Source organism: Lontra canadensis, unplaced genomic scaffold (genome assembly GCF_010015895.1).
Source record: "Lontra canadensis isolate GAN:19392208 unplaced genomic scaffold, GSC_riverotter_1.0 scaffold1, whole genome shotgun sequence".
Lineage (NCBI taxonomy): Eukaryota > Metazoa > Chordata > Mammalia > Carnivora > Mustelidae > Lontra > Lontra canadensis.
Window position 1 is genome coordinate 65799848 of NW_022630995.1, and position 23578 is coordinate 65823425.

Here is a 23578-nt window from a genome sequence, read left to right on the forward strand (position 1 = left end):
TAGCCAGACAGGGCCTGGCCTCTGCTCCCAGCCCCAGGCTGGCCTCCTTAGGAACCAAGCCTCCTGGGGACACCTCTCCCACATGCACATCCCGTGGGGACAGACACCCCACTTGCTGAGGCCAAGGGGGGGGTCATTAAGGCTGGGATGCTTTCCTTCCTGTAGTCCCCTCTTGTTACAGAAGACCAAGCCAAGGGGCCAGGACAGGGGCCTGGAATGTCCACCCAGCACCTATGCTCCAGCTCCACGGCCCACTCGGTCCCCAAGCTGCTCAAGGGTAAACACTGCCCTGCTCTCTTGAGGAAGTAGAGGCTAAGCCAGACTCATTGCGGCCACCCAGCTGGTGCTGCCCATGGGACCCACACCACACAGCCTGGCACTTCCTGCCCAGGCTAGCCCTAAGGGGACAGAGGACCAGGAGCCCCAGAGCCTCCTCTCAGGAAGAACAGTGGGTCCCACCTGGGCAGAAAATGCACCAGCCCACAGGGCAACTGGGAGAGAGCTGGGGCTCTAGGTGGCATCGGGGCTCTGGGCAGGAGGCTGCAGGACATGGGCTGGGACAGATGTGGGGTGCAGGTCCTTGTGGGATCTGTCCTTAAGGGCTCCAAGTCTGCTTGTTTTCAACTCACGTCCAAGGCCCAGGGGAGCCCAGCCAGGAGACACTCAGCCACAAGCTCCCACCCTCAGCCCTGCTCACCACTGCCAGTTCCCACAGCAGAAGGGGTCTGGAGCTCACCTCAGAATGAGGTCTGATAAGAAGAAGAGCCCGAGGCCTCAGAGTCTCCACGGGGAACGGGGCTGTCCCAAGAGCTGCTGGGCTAAGAAGTGCAAGCAGGGCTGAGGCCAGGCACTACGTGCTAGGGCTGTGTGGACAGACAGGTCCACACTCTAGCAGAGGTTCCAATGAAGGCAGTTAGGTATTCCGGGAATAGTATCTCCGTTAGAAAGAGGGTCTCCTACAGAGCCATGAAGGAACCCCACTGGAAAGCTAAAAAAACACAGCAGGAAGGACCAGAGGATTGCTGTTGTTGTCCATCACTGGGCTGGGCTGGGTGGCAGTCACAGGGTCTGGTCCCTCCTCTACATAGCATTACCCCAGCCTCCAAGTTCTTCTGGTACTGGGGCAAAGGGAAACAGTCAGGGTACCCCTGCCAGTAAACACTGCACCCTTCACCCCAGGGTCCAAGGTGGCCTCACCCTCCATCTGGGGCTCCCAACTGCTGGGGAGGCAGCCACTTGTGACTCACATTCCTGTGACAAGCATTCCACCCAGACACAGTGACACATCAGCCCGCACGTCCCGGGAGCAATCTTCCACATGAAGGAGCCAAGCAAGGAAATCACATGGAGGGTGTCACGGACAGGAAGCAACTTGTGCAAAGGGCCTGGGGTTGAGGTAGGAGGAGGCATGCACCTTCACACAGAAGGAACAAAAGCAGGCTCATTGCAGAGTTGTTTATCAGGGCCATCCGCTCAGCTGGGTGTGGATGAGGTCTCAGACGCGCCCCCAGGGAGACCTTCCAGGCCAGGGTCCCATTCAGGCCTAGGCTCCAGTCCCAGCTTCATTTATCTGCACTGGGGACTTGGTACAAGTCATTTCACACCTTAAGCCTCATTTCCTCATTCCCCAAATGTACTGGCCGCTAATGGCACCCTGAGGACCAAAGAAGACGGCTCACAAGGACCCTAACATAGGCACTAGGCCCAGCACTGGGTCTCAGCTTAGCCCAGATCTCAGCACCAGGGCAAGATGACAAGGGAACACTGGGGATACGGAGGCCGTGAAGCTTATGCTAGGGTTGGAAGGGGGTAGAGGAGGTGGCCAGAGAGATCCAGCCCCACTGCTCCTCGCAGGAGCCAGAGGTCAGCCATGATGCTCACACCCTACAGACCCCTGCTGTGTGCCCGGCCCAGGCCAAGGCAGCTGCACCAGCCCTCCACAATGGCAGCCACTTGCCAAGGCATCTAGGGCTAGGCCACCAGGGACACAGCTGAGACCCTGCAGCAGTCAGCGGCCTCGGCTTCTCTGCCATCTGTCCCCCTACTCATCTCGTTAGTATCTTTCCTGCCACACAGGAGGAAACCATGGCACTCCTCAGCCCTTTACCCTTCAGCGGGGCAGGGTTCCTCGGTCAGGGCAAAGAACACTAGGGCCCAGAGAGGCAGCTGGTGTAGCCCCCAATCTGGATCCTCTGACTGGGGGTCTGACCACTGTGGGTCCCTGGAGCCCTCCCTCACCAGGAACCCCAGTTCACCATCTTTCCAATGGGGTCCTGGCCTCTTGCTCCCCCTGCCCCAGGCCAGAACCCAGCCCCGGGGGTCCACATGAGAGTCCCTTCCCTCCTCCTGCTCTTTGCAGCCTTTCCCAGTGAGATCTTCTGTTTTAATCCACTTGCTGTTATCCTTATATCCTGAATGCTAATGTTTTTAAGCTGTTTTCAGATCACTTTTGTCTTTGACACTATTGATTAGTTTTGACTGAGTTTTTTATCTCACTGCACCGTCTTCTGCTTTTGGTCACATTTTACTCAGTGGCCTCGGGAGGTGTCCCACCTGGGCGGGGTCTTGCCCACTCACTGGCTACCTCCTGGGATTGCGCACAGGCCCAGAGAGGGGGGCACCATGGTGACATGCTAGCCCCCTGGCCCAGGCTGCCATGGACAGGGCCGTGGGCGGAGACAGGCTGCAGCCACTCTCAGGCCTGGGTCCCTGGACAGAGACAGGGAGACAGGGACAGGCCCAGAAGGGAGGGATCTGGAGAGAGGACACAGGAAGAGGAAAGAGAGAGGGGCAAAAGAGGGAAGGAGGATCAGGCCAGTCCCCTCCCTACCTCCCCACCCCCCAGCAGAGGAACTGAGAGCAGCATGTTCCTCCTCCGCCTTGGGAACCCCGGGGCCTGGGCCCTGGACAAGATGACTCACGGCTGCTGGCTCCTGTCCGTCCCTCAGCACAGGCCCACGGGGGAACCAGACTGTTCCCAGGCGCCCTCACACTGCCCCATTGTTCAGAGGCCCAGGGAGGAAAAAGTTCTGGCGGGGGCCCCAGGTTGGTGGGAAAAGGGGTCCGTCCCCAGTCTCCCCGGCCCAGTGCGATCTAGGCCTCCAACAGAGGGATCTCCACCCAGCCATCCTGCTGTCCTCCACATTGTTCCCTTTCCAAGGCCAGTTGTCCTGTGAGATCCTGCACCCCAGGCCCACCCTCCCATTCCCCCTTCTGGCTCTAAGTCCGTGTCCCAGCCACAGCAGAGGGCAGGTTCTCAAAGGTGACTATAGTCAGGGTCAAGTTCAAGGTCCTTACCCAGCTGGTGCTCCACCATACTGCACACCTCATGCAGCCTTCCCTGACCTCCTCTCACTATCTCTACCTGACAAACTCCTGCCGGGTCTTCAGCCCCAGCTCAGATCACCCCAAGGCACTCCCTGATGCCCCACAGTCAGGCTGGGGGTTCTCAGAGCCAGCAGGGCTAGAAAAGAGGGCCTCTGGTGGGTGCTCACCCTGCTGCTGCCCAGGGCCAGGTCCTTCCTGAGGCGTGGAAGGCTCCAGCCAGGCACCCAGACCCATATGAGCCACAGCCAGAGCTCTCCCAGGCTGCCTGCCTCCTCTGCATCCTAGCTCCTGCCCAAGAGCCTTGGAAAGCTTCACCAGATCCCCACAGGCCAAGTGCGTGCCTCGCCCGGCCCCTCGCAGTGGACAGAGCGAACACTCTGCTCTAGCACTCAGGCACGGAGGCTTCCACTCGTCAGCAGAGCCAGGAACCAGGCTGTCGCATGCCAGCACCCAAGGCCTCCTCCTGGCAGAAAAGCTGCCACGACGCTGGGGCAGCCTGCACTGAGGGGGAAGGAGGTACAGCAGGGGGGCCGAGTGCTGCAGGAACACCCTCCCTTTCCCTAGGGAGACAGACATGGGCTCACACCACTGTGGGACAGAAAGGCCGGCAAAGAAGACTGGGGTGGGGGTGGGGTGTGGTCAGTACCCCAGGCCCCAGGGCTACCCGAGGCTTACCAGGGTGGCCTCACCCGCAGCCCCAGGGGTCCCTCAGCAGGGGGTCAGCGGACCCCTATCCCCACCACGCACCTAGCCCTCCTGAAGGTCTAACCACCCTCCCCCACGCTTCCTCATAGCCATGGCTGCAGGGAGCCGGGGGTCTGTGGGAGGGTCTCCAGACCCCAGTGAGCTTTGAAAATAGAAACCAAGCCCTGGGTTGCCTGGGTGGCTCAGTGGGTTAAGCGACTGCCTTCGGCTCAGGTCATGATCCCAGTATCCTGGGATCGAGTCCCACATCGGGCTACTTGCTCGGCAGGGAGCCTGCTTCTCCCTCTGCCTCTGCCTGCCTCTCTGTCTGCCAGTGCTAGCTCTCTCGCGCGCTCTCTCTCTCTCTGACAAATAAATAAATAAAATCTTTAAAAAAAAACAACAAAAAAACAAGCCCTGCTCTCAACCCTCCCAAGCCCCGGAGCCTGACCTTTGCATTCCCTCTGCCTTCTCCAGGCCTCTCCTTTAGAGCCTGCACACCAATACTGTGTGGGACCCTCGGCCTGGCCCCTCCTATCCCCTTGGCCTGGCCCCTCCTGTCCCCTTCCTGCTCTCCCACCTCACGGAGGCCCCACCATGGTTGTCCCCCACGGCACCTCCCGTGCCAATCATGGGTGTTGCCCACCAGCAGGGCCAGGCACCCCGGAGGGCTCCGTGCAAGTCTCTGAGGGGTGCACAGCTCAACTCAGAGGCCGTGGCTTGGGCTTCCCAAGACCCAGCCCCCAAAGAGCAGCCCCACAGTGCCCAGCTGTGGGGAAGCTCAGCGCAGGAGGGGCGTCTCTTTCTCAACCCTCTTCCTTCCCCAGCAGCTTCCTGTCCCGCGGTGGGCACGGCTCCCACCGACCACAGCTTTGTACCCTCTGGTCAGTCTCAGGAAAATGGGAAGACTGGTCTCAGAGAGTCCCTGCTCCAGGGGGCAAAGCTTCTGAGACCAGGTGCCCAGGACCCCTGAATGGGTCAGGTCTCAGAGATGGCAGACTCCATTCCTCGCTCCATTGTGGACCCCTGGAGCTGAGGCCCCGGTGGGCAGCACCAGGGGCCTGCTCCCAGCCTGGGGCTCTCCCTGCGCCCCATCACCAGACCAGAGACAGACCCCTGCCAGAAGGCCCAGCCAGGCATGACCCTCCTTAGCTCGGTGTGGCAAGGAGCCGGCACTGGGGACCCTAGCCCTGGCCCACACCAGGCAGCAGTGTCACTGTAAGGCCTCCCAGAGGAGCATTTCCTCCCTGAGCAGGACTTGGGAGAAGATAGGAGGCAAAGGGGAAAAGGGCTGTGTGGACCCCCGACACAGATAAGGTCCTAGGATAGGGTTTCGGGCAGGGTGCCGACAGCTGTGCCTCTAGGGCCCAGCATCGTCAGCTCTGAGAAGAGCTGGGCGGCTCAGCAGGAGGCCTTGGTGGTCTGACACCACCGGTGGGGGCTCTGAGGCCCCCTCCCAGCCAGGCCACTACCAAGCGCCCTGCCCAGCACCAAGCGGCCACCCTGCATTCCTGGAGGGTTTAGGCCTGACCGTGACGGCAGCAGGAAGCCATGTCCCATCCTAGGCTGAGGGGTAGGAGACACAGCCCCTCTGTCCACCTAGCTGACCGCTGACCTGCGTGCCAGAGCCTGGCTTCCAGTGCTGTGTCTGCCCAGCCACCCAGAAACCCAGGGAGTCAGCACCAACTGCTCATCCCTTTTTGGCCCCAACTAGAAGGAGAGGAAGGAGTTGGGTGAGGGAGGGATGTTCTTCAGGAGGCAAGGTAGGCACTGAATTTCCTGCCACACCTCCCTCCCGCTCTGACACATGGCTGTCCTCCTCACACCTGTCTGCTCGGGGCTTCCGGGTCCTTCCTCACCGCCCTCCTATGGACAGCCATCCAACCCTGTTGGACCCCACCTCGGGGACTGGCTCCCTGGGCCCAAAGACCAGGTTCCCACAATGGCCTGCGGGTCTGAGGAGCCCAGGCTGGCTCCAATCTTGGCCCTAACATATGCCTCTAGGAAGGCAAGCCACATTTCCAGTGGAGCCCCAAGGACGCTCCACCCCAGTCTCCCATCTGTCCCATGCTGGGGCCACTAGGAGCATCGGGACCCCACGGCGGGGGCAGGCTGGCTAGCTGGGCTGCGGGATTATAACGGGAACCTTTCAGCAAGGCTGTGGCACAACAAGCATGATTATCTGATCGGCAACTCTGCCATGCTGGGTGGCCGAGGCCTTCCAAAATGACGGAGTGCATCTGTCTCAGACACTGAGCAGACAGTTAAATGTGGGCAGGTCTTAACAAGCCAAGTTCAAAGAGGGCCCGGCCCTGCACGGTGCCACCTGCCTGTGGTGTTTCAGGCCTTTGGGAGTTTCTGGATATTCCGAAGTAGGACTTCCCGCTGGGACGGACCACGTGCACCCTCACCCTCCTCTGGGCCAGGTCTATGTGGGCCCTGGCATTCAGACGTGGCCCTGTCCTTCGAGAGTTCACAGCTGCATGGTGGGGGCAGAGAGTTAAACGTGCTGACCAGGGAATAGACTGCGTGGCGGGGGGTGGGGAGAGGGGGAGGACAGGGTGGGCCAAGGGCTGAGCTGCTCCCTGTGGCGTCTGTCTGCCCGTGAGTCTTGCCCTCCAACCTGTGGGTCTGTCTACTTCAGAGGCCCATGCTGAGCCCCGGCCTGGTACCCAGAGCACCTGGCAGAGGGCTGGGAGGCAGTCCGTTCTGAAAGGCGTCCAACTCTGCTCCAGAGGCAGGAGCTGGCAAAGGGTGGCAAAGGTCCAGGCCCCTGGCCAGAGCCCCAAGTGGAGTGTGGGGCCAAAGCAAGGCCTCATCCTGGCGTTTGGGGCCCCAAGGTTGACCTCTGACCTTTCCCTGCTTTGCTGGGAACAGCAAGCCGTGAGGGCTAGGGGCTTAACTGGCTCTTCCCAGAGCTCAGGGCAGTAGGTGGGGCCCCAAGGGCAGCTGAGCGTGTGAGGACACATGGCCCTCCAAGCCTACGAGCAGGGATGCTGGATTACAACATCGTTTCAGCCAAGGCCGAAGGAAGGATATCCTCAAAATGGAGCTGCAGGATCCAATTGGCACAGGGCCCCCTGGGCCTGGGAGCACAGCCTCATGGGGCCCCATAGGGAGGGCTCCTGGCCAGCATCTCCTGTGCTTTTCCCAAGGATGCCAGCAGTTAGCACTGGTTTCACAAGGAAGGAACTAAAGCCTAGAGATAATCAGAGGCCACTTCTGTGCAGGGAAGGAGGCTCCCCTCTGCTTCCTGATCTCTGCCAGCCCTGAGAAGCACCCTCCTCCTCCTGGAAGCCTGCCAGGCTGCTCAGGCCCCCACCGGGGGGGAGCTCACACCATCACCGCACACACACCTCCACCCGGGGCTGTCAGGGACCTCACTCCCTCTGCAGGCTCCAGCAGGCTGGCACCCACACCCCACCCAGTGGCCTGGAACAGGACTGCTTGGCAGCAGGCCATCCCCACCCTGGGCTTGGTAAGAGCACAATAAACATCTGATTCACAAGGAAACAGAGGGCACTTCTCAGAATTGGAGTGTGGCTGCAGGGGACAGGGGTGTGGATACCACAAGGGTGCCATGCCAGCTCCCCAGGCCCCACTGGCCACCCCAGGACACTGCCCCCGGCGACCAAGCAAGCTTGCATCATTCTAGGAGACCAGCTGGCAGAGAGTGCTGGAACCCAGCAGGCCCAGCCCACGTGGACCAAGGGTCAGTCTGCACTGGCCCCTGGACCAGGGGTGAAGGAAACACTAGTCCCACCAGCAGGTTCCAGAATGGGCTGACCATTCAGGTGGCTTCAGGGTGGGAACCTCAGAATCTCTGGTGCCTGGGGAGACGGAAGGGGGAGACCTTTGTCACCTCAAGCACAGTGAGGGCCCTCCCCAAGGAGAGCCAGCCGGGCCTGGCCTTGCACTTGTATGGCTCCTAGAGTTCAGGGGCAGCTGGTGGAGCCTGGCGCCCAAGGCCAAAGCCATCAGTGGGACCCCGAGCCAGCGGCTCCCACCATCTGAGGATCAGGCAGGAAGGATGATTCCTGAAGGAGGCTGAGAGGCAACTCCATCCATCTGTCTGGCAACCCCCTGTCTGTCCTCCCACACGTGGGCCTGCAGGGGGTGAAGAGGAGGAGTTGGGGCAGCAAAGCTAGGCCTGCCCTCCCGAGGCTACACAGAGCCCAGAATGTTTTCCCCACCACCCCTGGGACGAGGGGGCCTACAGCCAGTGAATGCCTGGGCAGGGCCACTGGAGATACCCAGAGGCCTTCTGGACAGAGGCCACCAACCCTGGGGGAGGACTTTGGCATTCTGAGAGCCCCTCCCCCTGCCTCGCTGGCCCCTCTGCCCTTTCACCCACTGCCCCCATTTCCCCACCCATGTCCTCGCCTTACCCGACGCACACCAGGCCACTCTGGTTAGACTGGTCTGCCACCCTCCTCGCTGCTGGCCTCTGGCACAGTCTGTCCCTGCCTCCATGGCGGTCACCATGGCTCAGAAAGCAGCCTTCCTCCTGACTGCAAACCCTGCTTTGCCAGTACACCCGCAACCCACCTCCCCCAGCAAGGCTGCCCAGCCAGGCTGCTCAGCCAGACCCCACTACCTGGGGTTATTTAAGGACCACCTGTGCCTGGAACTGACTTAGGTCCCCGAGCCTGGACATCTCACCACAGAGTTTTAAGAACAGAAGCCAGGAGCACCCAAGCGGTTCCCAACCCTGACCACTCTGGACAGACTCAGGCCTTTGCCACAAGACCCTAGCGGGCGGAGACTAGGAGCTGGCCCTTCGCCGCAGGACTCTGTGCCAGCACCCCTCCAACTCCCGAGCGGAGGTGGCCCAGCTGTCACCAGCCCCTTGGATATTCATCAGCCCCCCCAAAGAGTGGAGGCTCACTACCACAGGTTACAGATAAGGAAACCAAGACTTAGCAGCGAGAGATGTCCTAGCCAAGATCATACAGCTGGTGAGTGGGGGTGGACAACTTCAAACGCAGGACCCAGCCCCTCTGTGACCAAGCTGGGTCACAGCACCTCTCTATTTCCTCAGTCCCCCACTCTGTAGGGCCACATGCCTGCCTGCATCCATATCAGCGGACAGATAGCAAGGCCTAACTCAGCACCTCGCTTCCCTCTGTCCATGTGAGCAAGAAGGGCCAAAGCAGGTTTGCATCCCCACTTGCCTTCTGTCTGTCCCAGACCAGCCTCCTTGGTGGGCTCTTTCCTGACTCTGCAGGCCTGAGGAGCTCCCTGAAACGGCCAGGACCCCATCATCACTCCTCTTCTCAGAGAGCTGACAGGGACTGGCCTAGACCATCTCTCCACCCTTCCTCCTGCGCCCTCTGCCCTGGGTGTACTCCAGTATGGGACCCAGAGCCAAGTTACAGGGCAGTCGGGGTAGGGAAGGGGAATTCGGCAGTCTTTACCCCCCCCAGAGCCACCATCCTGGCCCCCTGGCCCACCCGGAGTGGAGCCCCGGCTCCCAGGGGTCCCCTGCGTGGGTGTCCTGGGTAGAGGACACAGTGGCAAGGGATTCCAGGAGGAGATGGATCCCAGCCCCCTCCTCTGCTTCTGGAGACCCTGGTCCAGAGAGGACAGGGGACTGATCCATGGTCACACAGAGTCAGTGCTGAGCTGGACACGAACCAGGAATCCTGCTCCCACTCCAGGATTTGCCATGTCCCCGTGGACCTCTGACCATTGAGAAAAAGTTCTACCCGTTTCATCATCATCGCCATCACTGCAAGGAACATCCCCGGAGCCCCCTTTGTGCCAGGGACTGGCTACAATGCTTCCTGAGCAAGGTCACGTGTGTGTCACGCCCTCGGGCACCCTAACGGTCCCACAGAGAGCCCAGGCCAGGACCAGGGCCACTTCGAGGACATTTTCCTCAGTGTGGCCATGTGGCCACAGGCACAGACATCACCAGCCTCAGCAGATGAACAAATGAAGGCAGAGAGGAGGTGAGGCACTCGTGGTCAGAGGGTGGCAGAGAGGGCAAGCTCCAGGCTGACACATGGCAGCAGGACTCTGTCCCTCAGCACTCTCAGAGGAAACACACTGTCAGTACCACTCGCCAGGGGAAGCAAGGCCCAGGGCAGCAGGAAAGAGCTGGGCTGCTGGGAGGGACCTAGCCCACATGCCAGAGGCTGTCCCCAGTCCCAAATTCTCCCATCCACTCTGCCCTCCCCGCTGACTCTCTGACACTCACTGCTCCCCCAAATAACACTCACAGACTCCCCCAGGGCCGCGGGGCAATCAGTCACACTTCAGTGTGAATCAGCTCCTACATGCAGGTAGCTGTCCTCCTACCTTTGTTCAGCGGCTGAGGGAAGGAAAGTTTGGATTACCAGGAGGAGGTGGGAAGAAACTCCCCGCTCGGAGCCCTCAGAGACCCCGTCCTGTGGGTCGCACGGAGGTGGGAGGCTTTCAGCCCGCGAGCCCCAGGGGCTTAGGGAAGCGGGGGTGGAGGGTGGGGGCCGAAAGACAAGAGGGACGCGGGACAGACCGGACGCAACCGCCCTCCACCCCTAGGCCTGCGTGGTACACCGAGCGCTCCCCCGAACCCGCACGCTTCCCCGGGCAGCGGCGCCGAGGACGCTGGCCCCGGGGACCCCAGCCAGTCCGAAAGACGCCATCGCACCCCGCCCGGGCCTTACCCGCGAGGCTCTGCTCCCGGCCCGCGAGCCCTCCGTCCCCGCGGCGGCTCGCGGCTCCGCCGCCAGGAGCTCCCGCCCGCGGGGCCAGCAGCCAGGCTGCTCCGGCCGCCCGAGTCCGCCCGGTCCGCCTGACTCCGCCCCGCCCTGCCCCGCCAACCTGGCCCTGCCTCCCCAGGCTCCGGGCCACCCTCCCATCTGCTGGCTCCGCCGTCGCGGCGGGGCGGGGCTTGGGACCTTGCGGTGCAAGGAGCCCCCTTCTTTCTCCATCCCGCTCTGGGGGTGGAGAAGGTAGGCAGTCGCTTCGGGCGTGGGCACACCGTCCATGCACAGCACACAGTAGGTGCTCAGTAAATGCAGGCTAGTGAAGCGAGTGAACGAAAGAGTAGCGTTTCTGTTCTTGTGCCCGACCCTCCCGCTATACCGGTGGCCGTACTGCAGCTGGTGCTGCCAGCCCCCAGCACCGAGATCTTGATCCTGCAGGAAGGGAAGAGGCGCTTCCCTTCCCTTGACCCCACCCCTGACTCATGTGTCTGATTCTGATCGTGAGGTGCGAGACAGGGTCACAGAATGAACCCTTCCTGGCCAGGAGGGCTTGCTGGGAACTGAACCCTTGGAATGTCGCCCTTCAGCTGCTTCCAAACTGAGACACAGCCCTCTGAGCAGGTCTGGAGTCCCATGGCCCAGGGGTCTGGCTGCAACACTCTGAGGCCCAGGAAACAGGGTCCTTTCACTTTGCCTTCCGGGAAGGTCCCAACCAACAAGTTTGGTTCCCCATACCTGAGGAAGGAAGGGAGTATTACAGTCCAGTTTTAGACCCAGATGATTCTGTTTAAGGGGCAGGGCTTAGTGGAGGAAGGGGTCTTGGCAGGTGTCATAAGGGAAGGGCCTTTCAGAGAGGAAATAGCTCCCCCACCCCACCGGGGGGAACCATAAGGGCCTAGTAGGTTAAGGTGAGCTGTGGAGAGAGAATGGAGATGCTCTAGGGAGAGGGGGCAAGGCCTGCAAGCTTGTAGGTGAGTGGAGGCTTCTGGGGAAGGGGCCCATGGCTTAGGGTGCGAGGAGCAGGAGGCAATGTTCATCCCTGTGAGGAATGGGGGCTGGATCCTGGCCCCAGAGCCTAGGAAGCTGTGAGCGGAGGAAGGACAGGATCTAGCTGGGGGCCGGAAGAACCTGGTGGGAATGATGTGGGAACAGAAGGCTGGCTGAGGACAATGCAGAAGCTGACCCCTGCAACCTCCCCCCACCCCCACTCCTGGGTGGGACATGTGTGACAGTCTTCCAGGGATCTCCCATCTATCTTAATGTTAATTCCTTGCTAGAGGGGAAAACAACCTTAACTCCAGGAGGGCAAAGCCTTGGGTATCTTTTAAGTATCTTATAGATCAGTCTGCTTTAGCCAATGGAAGTTCTCTTGAAACCTCCCTTTTCCTTACTTCCCCCAACTCCTTCATTGCTCCTCAAGACACGGGGACAGCAGCTCTTTCTGCCCATGAATCCTGTCTTGTGCTTTAATAAAACCGCCATTTTGCACCAAAGACGTCTCAAGAATTCTCTCTTGGTCGTGGGCTCCAGATCTCACCCCACCAAACATCACCTATGTTCCAAAACCATATCAGGGAGAGCAGAAGGCCAGCCCTACAGAGGCTGGGCCTTACCCAGATGGGAGGCTAAGGTCTGCCCTTCTATGCTGGGCTGGGCATGAGGGGCCAGAGTCCAGCAGGTGGAAATGGCTGGACTGGCTGCTCTGAAAGAGGCAGGGATGGGGACATCCAGGGCCTGGGTTTAGGTCATGCTGAGGCTGAAGTCCCTGAGGCCTTAAGGAGACATAGCCAGGCAAAGGGGGTGCCCAGCTCTATCCGGACAGAGCTCAGGCAGATCACTGTCCTCCTGTCCCAGACAGAGCTGCCTGGCAACGGGTCCTGGGCCCCAGAAAGGGGAGACCTCGCAGCAACAGCTCACATGCCCGCTGATGAGACACACTCAGGATTAGCAAAGTTACCCAGGAGAGCGGGTGTAGTGTGAGAGGCCCGAAACCAAGTACCAGGCCCTGAACCCAGGCATGGTGGAGAGGCCCATGTCCACCAGGAAGAGACCAGGACGAAGACAGAACCACTGGAGAGGAAGGGGCCAAGTTAGGGAAAGGGTGGTTAGAGGAGGGAAAGCCATTAGCCCCCAGGGCCTCGGTTTCTCTATCTGTGAAATGAGGGTGGGGGCCATCTGCTGGAGGGTTGGCAGAAGTTCGACAGAGGATAGGAGTAAGCAAGGAGCCTGGCAGCCCAGCCCTTCAGCCCTCAGGGCTGATAGAGAGTCTCCCTGCCTGCCCAGCGCCTCCCCTCACCCCATCCCCCGCTGCTCATCTAGGGCTCTACCTACCCACCGTTAAATCTGGCTCTCAGGGCTCCACCTATACCCCAGAGATTCTGGAATTCTGCCCCTCCCGGACCACAGAAGTGCAATGGAAGGGGCTGGATCAGCCACCATCAGCACCCCACACGGTCACCCTGCTCTTGGAACAGGGCTCCCTGTGAAGGAGGCTCAGCGCAAGGCCCGGCTGGGCTGGAGCTCCTGATGAGGGCTCACCGCCTCGTGGCCAGACCCATGAGCTTTCTGATGGTTCTGCAGACCAAGTGCCAACCTTCAGCTGGGCCCGGGCGACCCCAGAGTGACACAGAGAAAGCTCCACTCTTGCAGGTTGCAGGAAGGAGCAGACGCCCTCGTGTCAACTGTGAGTGACCTCCGACCAGGGATAGATCGGGAACAGAGTGGAGAAAAGCCTGTCATCCGTGCCTCTGGCCAGAGCATGACAATAGGGCAGGTCAGGGTAGGGGCTGGTTTCAGAGGCCACATTCCCGGGTGACAGATGGCAGAGAGGCCCCATCAGCTAGATCATTTCCGATGGCCTTGTTCTTCTTGCCTCTTGTCCTCTAACTCTGTGCTTACGTGTCTGCCTAGAATCCTGTCTAGAACCCTCACCGTACCACTCTCTCACCTGGTCTCCTGTCCCTGTCCTTGCCTCGCAGTATCTGGTGTCACAGCAGAGGGATTCAGTCACCATGCCAGGTAGTTCATGTTACCTCTCCACTTTGGAACCTCCTAGAGCAAATGCCTGAGTTCTCACCTGGGCCCTGCCACTATAACCCTTCTTTTCTCTCTCTGAGCTTCTCTCTCCCCAGTGCCAGCCTCTCCAACCCCCCTCACCACCAGGGGCCACACTGGTCTTCCTGATGCTGGGGAGGGAGGATGGGGTGGAGAGGGTTGAGCCTCCAACACACCAGGCACATTCCCACGCCAGGGCCTTTGCACTTGCTGTTCTTTCCTAGATGATTCTTCCTCCAGATTTCTGTGTGGCTCACCTCCTTACTTCCCTTGGTCTCTGTCTTATTCTCACTTTCTTAGACAGTTCTCTCCTAATCTCTCTTTTTAGAGCTGCCCACCATCTTCATACTCCCTTCCTGTCTTCCTCTGAACCCTTATGTGTAAAAATATATATGTATCTTTTTCTTCCTCTTCCCCTAAACCCCGGTATATTTGCATTGATTGTGGTTGGCCCCCTCTGGACTGTCATCTTACAAGGTCATGATCATGCTCGTTTGACTCACCACTGCTTCTCCAGGGCCGTGGTGCCTCCGTGGCACAGAGTAGATGCTCAGTAAGTGGTTGATGTATGAACAAAGGCCTCAAGGGGCAACAGGAAGGGGCAGGTGTAAGGAGCACTGGCCACCAGGGTGCCCGTGTACAGAGGACCCTGGAAGCATCATCTTCCTCACCCAGCCCAGCCCCAGGGGTGGCCCTATGGTCATAATAATAAGCACTGCCTCACCAGGCTGGCTTTGGGGAGAAAAGGGGACTCGGGACATCTTGGGAGACTTGCTCCTGGGCTGGGCCAAGGCCACTGGTTGCACCCCAGTACGCTTTGGCAGCCTGCCTCTCAGTTGGGAACAGTGGGCGACAAGTGCCCACCCCATTCCCCTAGCCCTCTCCCTCGGGGGGAGACATTTGGAACCACCCAGGGCAGAGCCCCTGGCCACGCAGCCCAACAGGCGAGGGAGAGGGTGTGATGCCGGGAGGGGGTGCCGGATGCCAGGCTCTGGAGGTACCCCTTCCAGGGGACTCATTTCCAGTAGTTGCCTTGGCAAGGGGGACAGGCCAGGCAGGTCATTTCTGAACCTCCAGCCTGGCCCCCATGTTCCTCACCCTGCCTTGCCCTGGGTGGGAGGCGGGGGTGTTTCTTTCCTTTGCTGGAAGCAGGGGTTGTGTGGGGACCTGGAGGGCAGAAGGAAAGGGGTATCATGGGGCTGTGAGCCCTCCCTGCCTGTTTACCTCCCCTCCCGGAGTGGGCTGCCTCTAGCAGCCTCTGCCAAGCCCAGGCCAGCCAGTGTCTCTGCCTTCCAAGGGGTTTGTTTGGGTGAATTTTCCCCATAGAATAAGTGTGAAACTGGCCCCACTAGGAAGTTCTATTTTAAGACACCAACCCTATGGTAGAGGCCATAGGGCCCACGCAGACACTCTGGTTTCTATTTTTAGATCCAACCACGACCTACTCTCATCCCCCGGAGCCCAATTTGGAACTTGAAAGGGGCCCTTTCTATTCTGGGTCCCACTTCCGGGGGCCTTCAAGTTGCGGGGGAGATGGGTGTTTGTACACACGGAGCCTTCTCCATCCTCCTCTTCAGCCTCCCCACTCGGAAGCTGCTATACCCCGGGGGCCCATGTGACCTCCAGGAAGGTCCCAGGGTCTGGAAGGGGAAGCCCATGAGGCTTGGGAAGGGGAAGCTGTGGCTCTCAGGATGGGACAGCCTCCTGGAGCCCCCAGTGGGCCCCACGTATCAACCTGCCCAGGATCAGGGGACACCCAGCCCTCCTGCCAGCAGTGGACACTGGGATGAGGTGGGATCATGAAGCCTTCCTCCAACAGCCATGGGAGGAATGAGGGTGAGCTGGGAGGGCCTCAGCAGGGGAGAATGAGAGAGTCGCTCCCCCAGGCTCCCAGGGCTTCTTTCCTGCCCAGCTGGGTCTCTCACGGGCCCTGGGAGAGTCTCACCAGGCCTGCTGCCACCTGCCCTGGAGCTACTCCTTTCCCCCTTCCACTCACCCATCTTCGAGAGCAGGCTTTGTCTTCCACTCCCACTCTCATGTCCCTCCCCCATCATGGGTTGACAGCTCTACAGCTCCCAGATGCTGGCCTGGGTACTATCCCTCCAAATGTGTCAACCCCGGCCAATCTGTTGAACTGACCTCATGGTGCCCTCCTGTGTTCACATCCCCACCCAGGCTCAGGGGGAGCCCCTCGGCCCCAGGCTCAGTCCCCAGCCAGTCCCCACTGCTGCTTCTGAGCCCCCTGCCCAACCTGCCTTTCCTCCCAGCCTTGGACAGTGGTGGGACCGGGAAAGGATGGACATGGCCCACCCACAGTGGACTTGGGAGCAGCCCAAGTCTGAGCCCAGCCCAGAACTGTCTGTGAGAGGGGTGGCAAGTCCAAGGACCCCAAGAACCGAGAGGCTTCCATCTCACAGGGAGAGACAGGAGGGGCATGAGGAGGGGGCTCACTGGGGCGTGGCTGAACCAGGCCCAGGCAGGGGGCACCCATGGCCTGCCCCAAGCGCCTCTCATATCCCTTACCCCAACCCATCCTGCAGCCACCATGACATGGCAGGGAGCCCCATGTTCTGAGGCGAAAACCAGGGCTCCGAGAAGTGGAGCTTCTCCTCAACCAACTCTGGTTGCAGAGTCTGAGCAAGGCTCTCATGGAACAGTGATACAAGGTTGCTGCTTATTTCCTGGTTTCATACTGCCAGAAATTAAGGGAAAGTCACGTGCATTTATCTCAACTCATTCACAGATAGGGTTGGAATGCCTGGCTAACCATTAGAGATAGAAAGAGATCCTACCTCCCATCTTAGGACAAAATAAGTTTCACCCAGATCAAAGACTTAAAATGTGGAAGGAAGGGAGGAAGGGAGAAAAAAGAGATAAATAAACAAATAAATAAATAAATATATGGAAGAAGGAAGGAAGGAAGAAAGGGGGAAGGGAGGAAAGAGAGAGAGAGAAAGAAAGAAACATGCAAAGAGAATGTAGGTGATTATATGAGAAGGGCTCTCCAGACACAACAGAAAGGCGAAATGACCAGCTTCTGAGGACCAAGGGAAGAACCAGCAGATATGGCAACATAAAAGTGACCCCCAAAAGGTGAATGTCAGAAACGCCATAAATAAAATTAGAAGGAAAACCACTAGCTGGGAAAGAAGACGTGTAAGAGGCATGCATCAAGAGGGGTGAATATAAAAAGCATTTTTACACTTTATTTATAGGTTTCTACCTTTAGTTAAAAATGGGAACTATGGGGGCGCCTGGGTGGCTGAGTGGGTTAAAGCCTCTGCCTTCAGCTCACGTCATGGTCTCAGGGTCCTGGGATAAAGCCCCACACGGGGCTTTCTGCTCAGGGGGAGCCTGCTTCCCCCTGTCTCTTTGCCTGCTGCTCTGTCTACTTGTGATCTCTCTTTCTCTGTCCAATAAATAAATAAACTCTTTAAAAAAAAATGGGAACTGTGTGTTACCATTAACACAACTTTAAACACGTTTTACCTCATCAATAATGAATAAATACCAACAGGAACAATGAGATGGCATTTTCTTATTGACTGAGCTCAAACCCTTCCTTGGCACCCCAATATCTAAGAGCATTTTGTGGCTACCCGTTCATGTATTTACTTACTATAAGGAGGCCCTTCCTAGGGCCGCACGAAAATGAGCTGATCTCGAGGCCCACGTTCACATCCCGCCAGTTCACCAGCTCAATGAGACTGGCCATGCAGCCCATTTGAGCGTGTGTTTTAAATTTAGTTTTGACCCATTACCGGAGTTAGAGGTGCATGTAATTTAGAGAGTGACGTCGTTTTTACAAGCCTCCTACAAAACACAGCCGTCCCCCACCCCTCATTTTCCATGGCAACTTTTAGCTCATTCTTTTGGTTTCACTTCTTTATTCCCAAGTAAAACACTGTTATCACCACTTCCTGACTCTGATATTATGACTCCATCATTTTGTTCAGGTCGACAGTCCTTAGCACATAAACACTGTGCCTTTCCAAGTCCCATGATGTGTCCCAATCACTTTTCCTCTCTTGCTCTACTTCTTGCTTCCCTAAACCTAATGTCACCATTTCTCACGTGGGTGAATTTCTCATAACTAATTCAATTCTAAATTCTGTCAAATGTCCACCTCTCCTCCAAGATGTCCTAGTGTATCACAGCATCTCTCCACTCAAAATAGACTCTGTTTTCTCAGCTGACATTTCTTTCATCTTCTCTTCTGAGGATCCCCTGCTTCTTCCGTCCCCTGACTTCCTCTGTTCGATGGGGGCACACTTCCAAGTAGCTTCCCGTGAAAGGAGGCTGGGACAGAAGCTTTTTGGGGACTTAGCTTTCTAAAAGGTGAATTGTTATGTCAATTATATTATTATGTCAATTATAGGAGGAACTGTCAATTACAGATCTCAAACAGAAGTGAAGTGTCCTCGGCGGCCTGGAATGCCCGATGACAGGCCCCAACAAGGAAAGATGGACACCACAGCCTCCTACACACTGGCTGTCTTGCAACTCAGTCGATAAGAAACCCTTATCCCCCAATGGGTTTTTGTTGGAAACAGCGTCTCCCCAACGTCCTTCTCCTCCTCCTTCTCCAGAAAATGTTCCCTTCCTTTGTTTGTTGGACTTGCCAATGGTTTTGCCGTAGCTCATGTGTCCCAAATAAACCCCATTTTTGCCAATAAGAGAACTTTGATTTTTAAGGTTAACAGAAAATATCTTTCTTCCACCCTCTCTTTTGATTAATAGTCTGGTTGACTTAATTTCTGGCTTAGAAAGCATTTAACTTTGGAATATAACTTTTTTTATTTTAAGATTTTATTTATTTAGGGGCGCCTGGATGGCTCAGTGGGTTAAAGTCTCTGCCTTTGGCTCAGGTCGTGCGTGATCCCAGGGTCCTGGGATCGAGCCCCACACTGGGCTCTCCGCTCAGCAGGGAGCCTGCTTCCTCCTCTCTCTCTTTGCCTGCCTTTCTGCCTACTTGCGATCTCTGTCTGTCAAATAAATGAATAAAATCTAAAAAAAAAAGATTTTATTCATTTATTTGACAGAGATCACAAGTAGGCAGAGAGGCAGGCAGAGAGAGAGAGAGGAGGCAGGCCTCCCTCTGAGCAGAGAGCCCGATTTCGGGGCTCGATCCCAGGACCCTGGGATCACGACCCGAGCCGAAGGTAGAGGCTTTAACCCACTGAGCCACCCAGGCACCCCTGGAATATAAACTTTTATCCATTGTCTTCCAGCAGCAAGCTTTGCTGTTGAAAAGTCTGAAGCCGTTCTGAACCCTGTTGTTCGTACAGTATCTACTATTTCTTTTTTTTTTTTTTAAGATTTTATTTATTTGACAGACAGAGATCACAAGGAGGCAGAGAGGCAGGCGGAGAGAGAGGCGGAAGCAGGCTCTCCACTGAGCAGGACCCTGAGATCATGACCTGAGCCGAAGGCAGAGGCTCAACCCACTGAGCCACCCAGGCGCCCTGTATCTACTATTTCTGTCCAGATGCTTGGAAGATCTCCTTGTCTCTGGCGCTCTCAAATTCCCCTTTGATGTGGCTTCTGTGTTCATCCACACTCATGCTTGGATTGGAGTGTTTGTAGGTCCTTTTGATCTGGAAATTCAGGTTTCATCTTTTTAAAAGATTTTATTTATTTATTTGAGAGAAAGAGAGAGAGAGAGAGCGCACAAGTACGGGGAAGGGCAGAGGGAGCAGGAGAAGCAGACTCCCTGCTGAGCAGGGAGCCCGATGTAGGGCTGGATCCCAGGACCCCAGGAACATGACCTGAGCCGAAGGCAGATGCTTATCCTCCTAGACTAGTTCTCTCCCACTTTCCTCTTTTCTTCAACTGTTTGCTTTACGTTCTGCAAGATTTCCTCAACCCTAGCTCCTAGCTCTTCCACTGAGTCTTCAATCACCATGACCATATTCTTCCGAATTTCCAAGAGTTCTTTGTAGTAAATGTTCCTTCTTGATAGCACCCAGTTCTTGTTTCACGACTATGCTTGTTTCTTCCTGAGGAACACTGATGTTGGTTTTTCTAAGTCATCTTCCAGCACAGTACCTGTGTCCCCCCAAGGGACCTCTTCTGTTTCATCTTGATCTTCCAGGTCACAGGTGTCCCTCAGACATCTGGTCATCCTGGCTAGCTGTTCAGGCTGGACAGTGGGACTTGGGAGTCCAGATTGTTGACTGTCAGCTTTGCCATGCAGTCAACTGGCAGGAAGTGGCTCCTGGTATCTCCTAGCTGATCAGAGGCCCTGGACCAACTCCCACCACCATTTTGCCTGGAAGGGAAAGACCCAGTTTCCTGTGTTCTGGGCACAGAGGGTCGGGTGCAGGGACAGGTCTAGGGTTGTGGCATTGTGCAGCTGTGTCTGCACCCTCTCCCCTCTCCTGCCCAATGGCCCAGTCCAGGGACCCTTTGTCTAGCCCACTCCAGCAGAGAAGCCGGGAGCACATGGCCTGGTGGAGGAGGCCTAGAGGCCCCCCCTGTGGGTGGGCACTACGGACAGATCCGGTTTTCTGCCCTTTCCCAGCCAGCCCTGCTTACTTTAACTCCACCCCACCCACACTTCTAGAAGCCCCTGGGCCATGAATTCCCCGAGCCTTTTAAAGGGAAGTGGGAGGCCCTGGGGTCAGAACACATGAGGGGCCCTGCCTCTGTCCTGGGGCTACCAAGGCTAGAGTTAGTCCCTTCCTCTGAAACCCAACTTCCCCATCCATTGGGGGAGGACTGCATTTTCCTGGGGCTCCTCCCATCTGAAGGAACGTTACACCAAAGCATGAGCTTTCCCAGGCTTCAGCAAATACCGTGGGGACCCAACTTGTAACCCTAAGAACTTCACTCTTTGGGTCTGTCCTCGGCAGTCTGTTTTCAAAAGTCTTTGTTAAACTTAAACCAAGGGGCACTGGGGTGGCTCAGTTGGTTAAGTGTCTGTCTTTTGATCTCAGCTCAGGTCTTGATCTCAGGGTTGTGAGTTTGAGCCTTGCTTCAGGCTCCACGCTGGGCAGGGAGTCTGCTTAATAAAAAACAAAACAAAAATAAAAAAGCAACATCAGACCCCAATCAGCATTAGGCTTTCATGTTGAACATCTTAACTCATAAATAACACTTGAGCTGGCACCTGACCCTTGTGTGGACAGGTAACAGGTTTGTTATCAGCTGACACCTCAAATACCAGCCAGTACCCTTGCTGATTGCCAAGCAGAAGGCTCTGTCTGGGAATGAAATACAGACAGTCTCCTGTGCATGTGAGGGAGGTGAAGTGGGGGGATGGAGGGTGGCTCTGGGAGGAGGAAAATGTGCCCACAGGTAATGGAAGATCCCAGACCCAAGAGCACTACAACCACGTCAGCCTAAGGGACTGGCTAGGGGCTAGGGGCTCCAGTGGTATCACCTTCACAGGTGAGGTCATGGTCAGCTTCTGAGCCCGTTACCCACATCTGAAAAGGGTGGCCTCCTTGGGAACAAGGACCACAGCATATGCTGGCCACACTGTGGGCACTCCATACAAATGTGTTTAATTAATAAGAAGGTTAGACTATGCATGCCTTCTCTCCAGTGAACAGATGCAAACGTTGAGACCAGAGAGGAGATATTTGGGTGTTTTTTTAAAAAAAGATTTTATTTATTTATTTGAGACAGAGGGAGAGCACAAGCGGGGAGGAGGGCCAAAGGGAGAGGGAGAAGCAGACTCCTTGCTGAGCAGAGAGCCCAATGAGGGGCTTGATTCTGTCCTGGCATCACGACCTGAGCCGAAGGTCAATGGTTAACCAACTGAGCCACCCAGGCTCCCTGAAAGGAGATATTTGTTAAGGGCTCCCCCTCCCCAGGGCTGCACTGGCTTCCTGCCCTGCCTGTCCACGCCCCATACCCGCCTACTCCTGGAAAGTGCCAAAGGTGCCCAGCCTTCAAGTGCCCCCACTGTGGCTCTTGTTTCTTCCCAACCCTGGGACCCTGGCTGGGAAAGCCCTGTGTTACTGACCCCCTTAGAAACTTCCTGCTGCCCAGGTTGGGAAGAGGACACTGAGGGTCCCAAGAGTCGGCTTCTTGGCCCAAAGTAGGGCTATCTGGGCCCCTTTGCTTCCAGAAGGCTCAGAACCTTCTTGAATTCTCTCTCTGGGGCCAAAAGTTCTGGAAAGATGTCCCGGCACTCAACATGCCCTGGAAATGAAGCAACATGGAGAGAGAAACATGACATTTCCAGAGGGCTCTTGGGGATGTCGCATATGCAGTGGACAGGGAGGGGTCTGCAGGAGGGGACTCAAAGGCTGGCTGGGAGGAGGGCAGCCGGAGGGGGCAGCCCCATGATGCCCCAGCCAGGCTTGCCTATCCCTCTGGCTGGGCAGGACGAACGTGGAGGCCCCCACCCTGTAAGGCCCCTGGAGCATGTCTGAGCTCCAGACACTGGCAAAGGGTATGGTTGTCCCCGCCTTCTCCTGGCTTCCCACCCCAGCAATCCCTTGAGACCAGGGCAGGTGGGGGGGGTTGTCCCAAGCTCAGCCTCGGCCAATGACTTAGTCATTCCTACATGCCACATATATTCACCCAGCCCCAGAGCATTCCCTCATTCCACAAAGCTCGGTGGGCAGATGCCTCCCACGTGAAGCACCGAGCCAGGCGCTGGGGTGACGGTGAGCAGGCTGGTGGGTTCCTTTCCCCTCCGCACCCCAGGTCGGGGCAGTGCCACCCTCCTCACGGCACAGCCCCACGGTGACTCTCTCACACCCCACCCTGCTCTGTGCATGTTTCCTAGGGCTGCCGCGACAGTGACATGAAACCCCATGGTCTCAGACGGCACACATGCATTACCTGATGGCTCCGGAGATCAGAAGCCTGACGTGGGCCTCGCGGGGTGAACAGCAAGGCGTCCGCAGGGCTGCATTCCCTCCCCCGACAGGGCCACATTCCTCAGCGGGCCTTTCTGACACTGCCCTTCTGCCCGCTCAGAGCCACAGCAGCAGTCAGGGCCTCTGGATCTCTCCAAAGCTGCTCCCTCTGCCTGGGAGGCTCTTCCCTCAGATGTCTGCACTTCTCCCTCCTTCAGCCCCTGCGAGTCTTACTTAATGCTACCACCTGCTCCCTGTCCTGGTGTGGCCACCCGGGGCGGCCGGCTAACAAAGGAGCAAGGTCTCCAAAACCAGATCATGCAGCGAAACCATAGCCCTGGCTGGTCAGGCCCCACTTTGTCAGGCTTCTCACCCACTCCGTCTTCTTTCCCTTGGTGTGGCCACAGACTTGCAGCATCCTGGAAAGCTTGTTCAAGGTTCAGAGTCTTGGGCTCCCCTGAGTTCTTTGCGTGAACAGTTAACACAGAGGAAATGGTAGCCCAGGGCCCCTATCCTGAGACGCTGAGCTTCCCCCATTTGCACCCCATCAAGGGGTCCACGCAGCTCACTACCACGCTCTGTGGACATATCGCTGGGGCCGCACACACCAGCAGCACCACCCACATTTAGCAAGACATAGCTGGAGACAACTCCTGCCAGGGTCGCTTGCCTGGGGACTTTGGCCTTCAAAGTGTGGTCTAGGAGAGGGACACGCTCTTCTGGCCAAGAGATTCCTCCTGTATGGGGAGGACATGGACAGAGGAAGGCGAAGCGGGATCCAAGGCAGGAGGGTAGCTGCAACTGGAAGATGGGGGTTATCACTTGACTGGTAGAGACCAGTCAAGATCAGCAAGCTCAGCCAAGGCCCACACCATGCCTGGGAACCACCCTTCCTGAAAGCACTGTGGCCCCTGAGGTCCCTCTCCCAACCCACTTGGACGCTGTCTTAGGGAGAGAATCAGAGGAACGAAGCAATGTGTGAGGGCACGTTTCCTAACAAAGTCT

The 23578-nt window shown here is 57.4% G+C and overlaps 1 protein-coding gene across 2 annotated transcripts in view; it reads right to left on the bottom strand.

Annotated features, from left to right (window-relative positions):
* The window catches only part of SH3BP2 (SH3 domain binding protein 2), a 35475-nt gene extending 24702 nt beyond the window's left edge, over positions 1-10773 (bottom strand). Inside the window, exons 1-2 of one of the 2 annotated variants that reach the window (XM_032856132.1) lie at positions 10662-10704; positions 9186-9252 (exon numbers count right to left, since the gene is read on the bottom strand). The gene's annotated coding sequence lies outside the window, so the exon portion shown is untranslated. Of the gene's footprint in view, positions 1-9185; positions 9253-10661 lie in introns of both variants that reach the window. The other variant, XM_032856118.1, reaches the window with a different exon arrangement.
* Positions 10774-23578: the final 12805 nt, after the last annotated feature.